General features: G+C 40.7%; 2 pseudogenes; one reads left to right on the top strand and one right to left on the bottom strand.

The window, feature by feature from the left end:
- The first annotated feature begins 3,248 nt into the window (after nucleotides 1-3,248).
- Nucleotides 3,249-4,177, top strand: LOC137994877 (uncharacterized; annotated as a pseudogene).
- Nucleotides 4,178-5,212: 1,035 nt separating this feature from the next.
- LOC137994258 (uncharacterized) lies at nucleotides 5,213-7,228 on the bottom strand (annotated as a pseudogene).
- Nucleotides 7,229-7,968: the final 740 nt, after the last annotated feature.

Raw genomic sequence — 7,968 nt, 5'->3', positions numbered from 1 at the left:
AAAAACCCGATCGTCTTAGAAGAGTGTATGATGCATCAGAGAAATTTATGGGCCAAAGTCTGAACGATAAGATTTTCACGGGGCCAAACCTTTTGCCATCCTTGTTTGGAGTTATGCTCAGATTCTGTGAGGGAGGAATTGCCATGGCTGCGGATGTGAAGGAGATGTACCATATGCTTCGCCTACCAGATTGTGATAAACCGTCGATGAAGTTCTTATGGCGCGAAGCAGCAAAAGAGGAACCGAGCGTGTACCAGTTCGAAAGAACAGTGTTTGGAGAGGTTTCAGCGCCATAAAGGGAGAACTACACAATGAGACGCAATGCAGATGAGAATGGAGAAGATCTTCCCTTGGGTGCAAAAGCCGTTTAAAAGCATTTCGACATGGATGATGGCCTGCCATCTACTAACTCGCGAGAAGAAGCGATTGAGATGCAAAGGCAAATGACTGAGTTGCTGCGTCGTAGGGGGTTCCACCTTCACAAGTGGATGACAAATGACGCAGAAGTCTTGCAAACTATCCCAGAACAGGACAGATCTCCACGACTTCTTGAGTTTAGTGAGAATAAGCTGCTGACAGACAGAGCTTTAGGTATCATATATCATATATCATAACAGAGTGCAACCCTGCTGATGACATCACCCGAGGACTACGCCATTACCTTGGCCTTGAGTTTCTATACCTGCCAGTTGATGTTTGGCCAGAGAGTAAGATTGATGTACCTCAAAAAGACGTTGAAGAGAGTGAAAGAAAAGCAAGATGGGTTGGAGTATTGCACGAGTCTGAAGTCTTGTTGGGCTGGACGAGATATTCCAACAACACGCGAACAAAGAAGGAAGAGCGTCTGACTCTACCGCTTAAAGTACCGGAGCTGAGATTTGTCAGAATTACCTAGTGAAGAGGGCACAAGCTGAATCGTCTGGTGAGAAGATGCAGCTCTTAGAGAAGGGTCGAGAGATCCATTAACGGAGTAGAACCAAGTCCCTTGACCCGAGATTGGAAGATGGATGTTTGGTTGTACGTAGAAGGCTACAGAAATTCCAGGCCATACCATACCGTAAACGACATCCTAAGATCATAGACTCACGTCCCGAGCTTGCACAGCTAATCATTGATGAAATGCATCGTTCTTATTACCACCCGCCGACAGAGTACCTGTTGAATCAGATTAGACAAGCGTATTGGATCATTCATGGTCGACAGACAGTCCGTAGTGCAAAGTTTAAGTGCAATTACTGTTATAGCCAGACAGTAAAGCTCCTCGAGCAGAAAATGAGAAACCTACCTGAATGTAGACTTGAAGTAGGGATGGTATTCAGGAACACTGGAGTTGACTTTTTTGGACCAATGCCAGTGAAGGAGAAGCGTAGTGAGGTCAAAGTTTATGGCTGTTTGTTTGTTTGCATGAGTACGAGAGCTTGCCATCTTGAGGTGGTGGATGATCTTTCAACAGATCATTTCATTATGGCATTGAAAAGATTCATAGCACGACGTGGACGACCTCAAAGAATGTTCAGTGATAATGGTACAAACTTCGTTGGAGCCAACAATGAGTTCCAAAAGAGATTGATTGGAACTTTTAGCCACCGAGTGCTCCACACTTTGGTGGTGCGTGGGAAAGACTCGTACAGTGCGCGACGAAAGCGCTGAAAGCGGTGCTGAAAGATTGAGTCGTCCCTAAAGAAGCACTGAGGACCTCTCTGGTTGAGACAGTCAGTGGCTTCATAGCTCAGTTGGTTAGAGCGTCGCACCGGAATCGCGAGGTCACGGGTTCAAACCCCGTTGAAGTCCTGAATTTTTCAGGCTTCTCTACGCAATTGCACAAATTGCGCTCATAACTGCGAAGATCATAGCTTCACTTGATTTCATATCCGCAGTTGATATATGATTCATTTCATATACCATTTCATCGCTAATTTGGTAATGATTAAAATAGTTCCCACAATGGACAATTAGGCTTTTTTATACTTCCGGGCAGCATCTTGGAATCGAAACCGCGCAAACATCATCTCGAGGCTCGCGTTTAGTCGCATTTCGTATCTGGTGTGTGTTTAAGAAAGAATCTACACTCATCTTTGCTTTTTTTTTTTTGCTTTTGTCCTGTTTTTTTGCGGTACGTTTCGATAATGAACAGCAGTAACACCCACCAAGATACTGCTCCGTCGACGTTGAAGAAGAGAGGGAAACAGTGTCCCGTTTACGGCTGTCGAAACTGCAGTTACAATGACAAAGGCCTTTCTGCTGGTTATCATTTTTTCAGTTTTCCAACCGACCCTAGGACCAGAAAACGCTGGTGTAACCTTATAAAGCGGCAACATGGAAAGGATGACTTCAATGTAACTGCTGCAACTGTTGTTTGCAGTGAACATTTTACACAAGAAGATATAAGAAAATTGTCAGGCCGCTGGGACTTAAAGAAAGGTAACAGATACAAAAACGTCATGGCAAATATTTCATTGCAGCTGCATTATGCTAAATTTTTATTTGTTCCTTTGTACATAAATAATTTAAAATTGTAACATTATATAGCTTTTGACTGATGGCTGGCTTTTCACGTTGAAGGAATATATCATAGCTGTTACGGATACCAGTGGATTACTGTTGTGCGTCATTGTACCTTATTCATTAGTGTCATATAAATGTACTGGAGATCAAAAACAGTTTAACTGACATTACAGTTTAGCATTTTTCATAACTTTATCAAAACGATCATTAGCACCACAACATGTTCATTTATCATGGTCATGTAATTATTTTGATTTTTTATTGTATTTTTGTTTTAAGGTGCTGAGCCATCCCAGTTATCATGGAACGTGCCAAAAAGGTCTCGAAAAGCTCCTCCAAGGTGAACGCAAAATAAATTGGCTTTAGCTCAGGAAATGGATGTTGCAGACTCCATGGAAGTCACTGAAGACTCAATAATCATACCAGCACCACCTGAAACAGTTTCCACAGTCAGCAACAGTCAATGTTCAAATTCATTTGGTAATGATCTGGATCCAACCAAAGCCTCTAAAGCTAATGTTGTTGAACAACTACAGAGGCAGATTACATTACTGGAACTTAAGTTAGCTGATCATGAAGAAAAGTTGGCAGAGATGGAAAAAGAGAATGAGATTTTGCTGGGGCGCCAATTTTCCTTAGACAAAATAAAGGATGATAATTCAGCCATCCTGTTTAACACTGGGTTTCCTTGCTATGATGCTCTGATAAGTTTTTTCAAGTATCTTGAGCCAAAATTAGCGAAAATGCAGTACTAGAAAGGAGAACACTTAGTAAGAGAGAGGCAGCCTTATCAAGAGGATGAAAATAAAATTAAGCCTGGACCTTCCAGGAAATTAACATTCTTTGATGAATTTTCCGTCGGCTTCCTGGAAGAGTACTCTCTAGAGAGTAAGGGAACTTCCGATGTTAAATAAGGTATACCTTTACCTACCTTACCTTTCTTTTAGTATTGATGCGACTGAAGGCTGGATTATTTGTGCAGCACCTTGCAGACAGGTTTGGTGTTAGTACAAGCCTTGTGTCCAGAATATGAATAACCTGGATCAATTTGTTGTACTTTGAACTCAAAGACCTTTTCCCTTTTCCATCACAAGAGTTGGTACGGAAAAACATACCAGACGAGTTTGCCGCGTTTGCCACAACTAGAATAATTTTGGACTGTACAGAGATATTTATTCAGCGCTCCCCTGCCATGCTTGCGCAGTCTGAAACTTGGTCAGACTACAAGCACCACAACACTTGGAAGCAACTGGTAGGAGTCACTCCAAATGGCCAAGTCACCTTCTTTTCAGACCTCTGGGGTGAGCGGGTGTCGGATAAACAGATAACAAGAGAAAGTGGAGTTCAGGATTTATTGAGTAGTGGTGACAATGTTATGGTTGAACGTGGCTTCTACATAAAGGACATTTTACCTGATGGTGTCATGGCTAATATGCCCCCCTTTTTAGCCGGACTAGATCAACTGACTGCTTCAGAGTCAGAGGAAACTATGACTATCGCCTCTGTGTGAATATACGTAGAGAGGGCAATTGGTAGGATAAAGACTTACCATATTTTGGATGGTAACTTACCCAACACTTTAAGCCCCTATGCAACGCAAATAGCCACAGTATGTGGACTATTGACAAATTTTCTTTCTCCATTGCTACCTCCCGCCAAACGAAAACCCTAAATTCCTTTTTTATTAACTGTATTTTGTTACGGTTACAGCATAGTTCGCCTGTATTGTGCAAGGTGAACAAGACGGAATAATTGCGAAATACGATTAAAAATTGAAGCGCAGCCAGGATTAGGCATATTAAAATACAATAAAAAACGTTCTCTGGCTAAAAATTTTGAAAAAGAATATATACTTTCGGCTGTCGGTCTACAGCCTTCCACGGATAAAACGTTGAATGTAAATTAGTGAAATATATACAGAAAAGGCGAGATAAAAATGATAAAAAGAACAGAGTAAAGGTATGAAAAATGGTGGCTATTGTTTAAAAAGAATTTTATACTGATTAGGAATCGGCTTAAAGTTATTGTGAGCATGCTTGGTAGAAGAGGTGTGCCAGGCCTCTAGAGTTTTCCTAACACGAAAAGAGCCTTTGTCGATAACTCGAGAATGACTGTAAATAAGCCCCTCAAGGCTTTACAACAAGAATTCCTTTCTCCTAAATTCAGACCAGCTATTGAACACCAACCCAACGTGGTTTATAAAATACCCTGTGCCGATTGTGATTGGTGTTATATAGGTGAAACTGGCCGTTGCTTTGAAACCCGCAAGAAAGAACACGTTAGGAATGTAAAAACATGTGCCAATGGGTCAAACATTGCGAAACATGCGTGGTCTTTCGGTCATCGCATTGATTTCAGTCATTCTCGAGTTATCGACAAAGGCTCTTTTCGTGTTAGGAAAACTCTAGAGGCCTGGCACACCTCTTCTACCAAACATGCTGACAATAACTTTAAGCCGATTCCTAATCAGTATAAAATTCTTTTTAAACAATAGCCACCATTTTTCATACCTTTACTTTGTTCTTTTTATCATTTTTATCTCGCCTTTTCTGTATGTATTTCACTAATTTACATTCAACGTTTTATCCGTGGAAGGCTGTAGACCGACAGCCGAAAGCTTATATTCCTTATATTCTTTTTCAAAATTTTTAGCCAGAGAACGTTTTTTATTGTATTTTAATTGCGAAATAGTTGCGATAGCGCTAAGTTATATTTTGGAATGACGTTTTCGTTGCCGTAGCCGTCGTCTTTGCTTAAACTCCCTAATAAGCTCAGGGAAAAGAGCACGTCTGTAAAAGAAATCTATCTTTGGCAGGGAGTCACTGATCCAAGAGTTGTCCAAGGACATTTTCTCTACAAATAGTGGTCTAGTCTCTCCAAAGTATACTATAATAATGATCCCTTTAAGAATCAAGTTAGAACAGTAGAACTCCCCTTGAATTTGTACACAATAATCATGATTTCGCTTTAACCTTACAGTTCCATCGGCAAGTCTCTCCAGAAAAAAAGCTTCTTCAATAGTTATGCCTGCTTTGCTTAAAGAGGATTTAACTTCCATTCCCCATTTTTCGTGTGTATCCTTAATGGTTACAATCCTGTCTACGTTGCCCCCAGGTATGGCTTGTCCTTGGACACCAGTAGCGCAATTTCCTCAACAGTAACATCAATGCCATCCTTTTTCATTTCCCTGATATAAAGGTTCACTGCCTTTGCTTCACTTTCCATGCCATATTGAGTAGCACCTGTTGTAAAATTCGAGTAAAGGATTGATTTCAAGTTATTTGAAGGTTCCACCTTGTTCTTAGCTGCTTTTCCAAAGTTTGAAGCTGTCAAAAGAGACTTTCTCTTTTCAAACCAAAGATTGTTTTTGTTTTGTCCTCAAGTTGTTCTCTCCGTTTCATCTATCTCTTCTTGGGTGATTGTTAAGCCGGAAACATAGGAATCAATCATAGATTTAAAGTGCTCAGTAACAATATCGTAACGGTCTGTAAAAAGCACAGACTCTGGTGCCTCGTTTCTCTCTTCAGAGTCTGACTCCTCTACACAGTTTCACTTCATGCCATGGAACAAAAAAAAAAAAAAAAATGAGCTGGCGGGGAGAAAAAGTTTGAAGACTTTCACTTAAAATCTTGAAACTGTTTTTCTCTCTTGTTCGCTGATTTGGTGATCTTGGATCAAATTTTATAACCTTTGACTGAAGACGAATATTTTTCTTACCAAATCGTATCTTTCTGATTAGCACTTGGTCGAGAGGTTTAGCTGCAACACTTTGGTTGCGGGGTACAACCCACACAGACAGCCGCGATGTACATGACAAAGGCTCGGCATGTTTTTGTAATCCCCTTCTCGTAAAATCTTCAATCGCAAACAACACTCCCCCAACGTGGTTACATTTACCTTTTCCGGATAAACCAAGTCCAGCCGGACACGTGCATCCCGCTCGCAAAATGTCGCTCTGAGGTGAAAACTCCACAACAACTCTGTACGGATTCTTTTTCATTAAAGGAATTACGCTGGCTTTCACGTAGATCTGGCCTTGAAAGACTTTGCTTTCCAGTCATTTCGAATTCCCTTCAAAGAAAAATTAATACGATTTTACCTTTTTGTAATGTGTGCCCTTTAACAAAATATGGCGGTACTTACGTGTAGACACGACAAGGTAATCGTAGAGCTGAATGAAGTTCAGTTCTGGAAGCGGTCGCAAGTCTGTTGACCATCCAAGAGCTGAGATTCGTTTCATTACTTCGTCGTATTTGAAATGGCCACTGTTTTCAGCACAGTTTTCTGCAGTTTGCAGGGTATTTTTGGCCGACCTTAATAACAGTCTCGCATAAGCAATGCGTACACTTTCAAAACCAGGTCCGCCTTCATTCCACCGGCGTTTTCGGAATTGCTCTTCAAAATATTCCTCAGGGCCCGGTTGTTCGAAAGCCAATTAACGCTAATCCCAGATTAAAAAAATACCAAGGAGTTTATTTCTCTACTCCCAAATATTGTACAACGCTGATATTTGGCAAAATTTCACATTAGAGGAAGTCAATCTTGAACACCAAAAATAACCAAAAGAAACTTGCACCGAAAAGTTGAAAAAACTAAACCAAAGTTTACGCTAATCCTGGATTAAGCTAATCGGCTTTCGAACAACCGGGCCTAGATCTTTAACTGTGAGCTTCTGTATATCCTCCAGCGTCAAAATTTCCTTGTCTTTATAATTTATGACCATTTTAAGCGAAGATATAACAAACGATACTAAACAGGTTAGTGAAACACTTGTGATCTCGCTATGTTTGTATCTCCTGGGTCAACGGAAACCTCGACATGATGTTTGGGCGGTTACGATTCCAAGATGGCGCCGGGAATTGTAAAAAGAATAGACTTGCAAAAAATATTAAAAATCACAAAATGTAGGTGGTAGGATTCATAAATTATAAATTGTTGCATTTGCATTACCTTGGTGCAAGCTTCTCATCTCTTTGCAAAACTGCATCATTGGTACCAACCACTGTATAACACACACGTCAAGATGCTTATCTTTGCGCACAGTCCACTTCGTTGACTGATCATTATCTATGGCAGTCAGAATGTCTCCTTCTGGCATAGCAGGGATCCCCATCGATAAACCATTTAACCAGGATTTCATGATGTTATATTGCCCCCCCAGATTTTCCATAAATTAAAGGCCACCGCCATTCTGCTGCGTGCAATTGAATAAATAACTAGGTTTGATCCAAACATAATTGGACTAATAAAGTTGTGTTTTGCTACACTTTGCAGATGATCAACGGCCATCACTTTTTTGACAGGCATTGTTCTTGTGTCACTCAAGCCCTCCACTGCACTTTTCAGAATTAATACCAAAATATCGTTTAGAGTCATCCTTGAATTTGCTTTTAGGCCTTTTAGTCTTTTTCGACGCTGTAGAGCCACAAAATATGCATAACTTTGCTATCTTTTTCCTATGGG

This window comes from Montipora foliosa, chromosome 3 (assembly GCF_036669935.1).
Source record: "Montipora foliosa isolate CH-2021 chromosome 3, ASM3666993v2, whole genome shotgun sequence".
Classification (NCBI taxonomy): Eukaryota; Metazoa; Cnidaria; class Anthozoa; order Scleractinia; family Acroporidae; genus Montipora; species Montipora foliosa.
The sequence above is the reverse complement of the archived record's forward strand: the minus strand, read 5'-3'. Positions and strand labels throughout refer to the sequence as shown.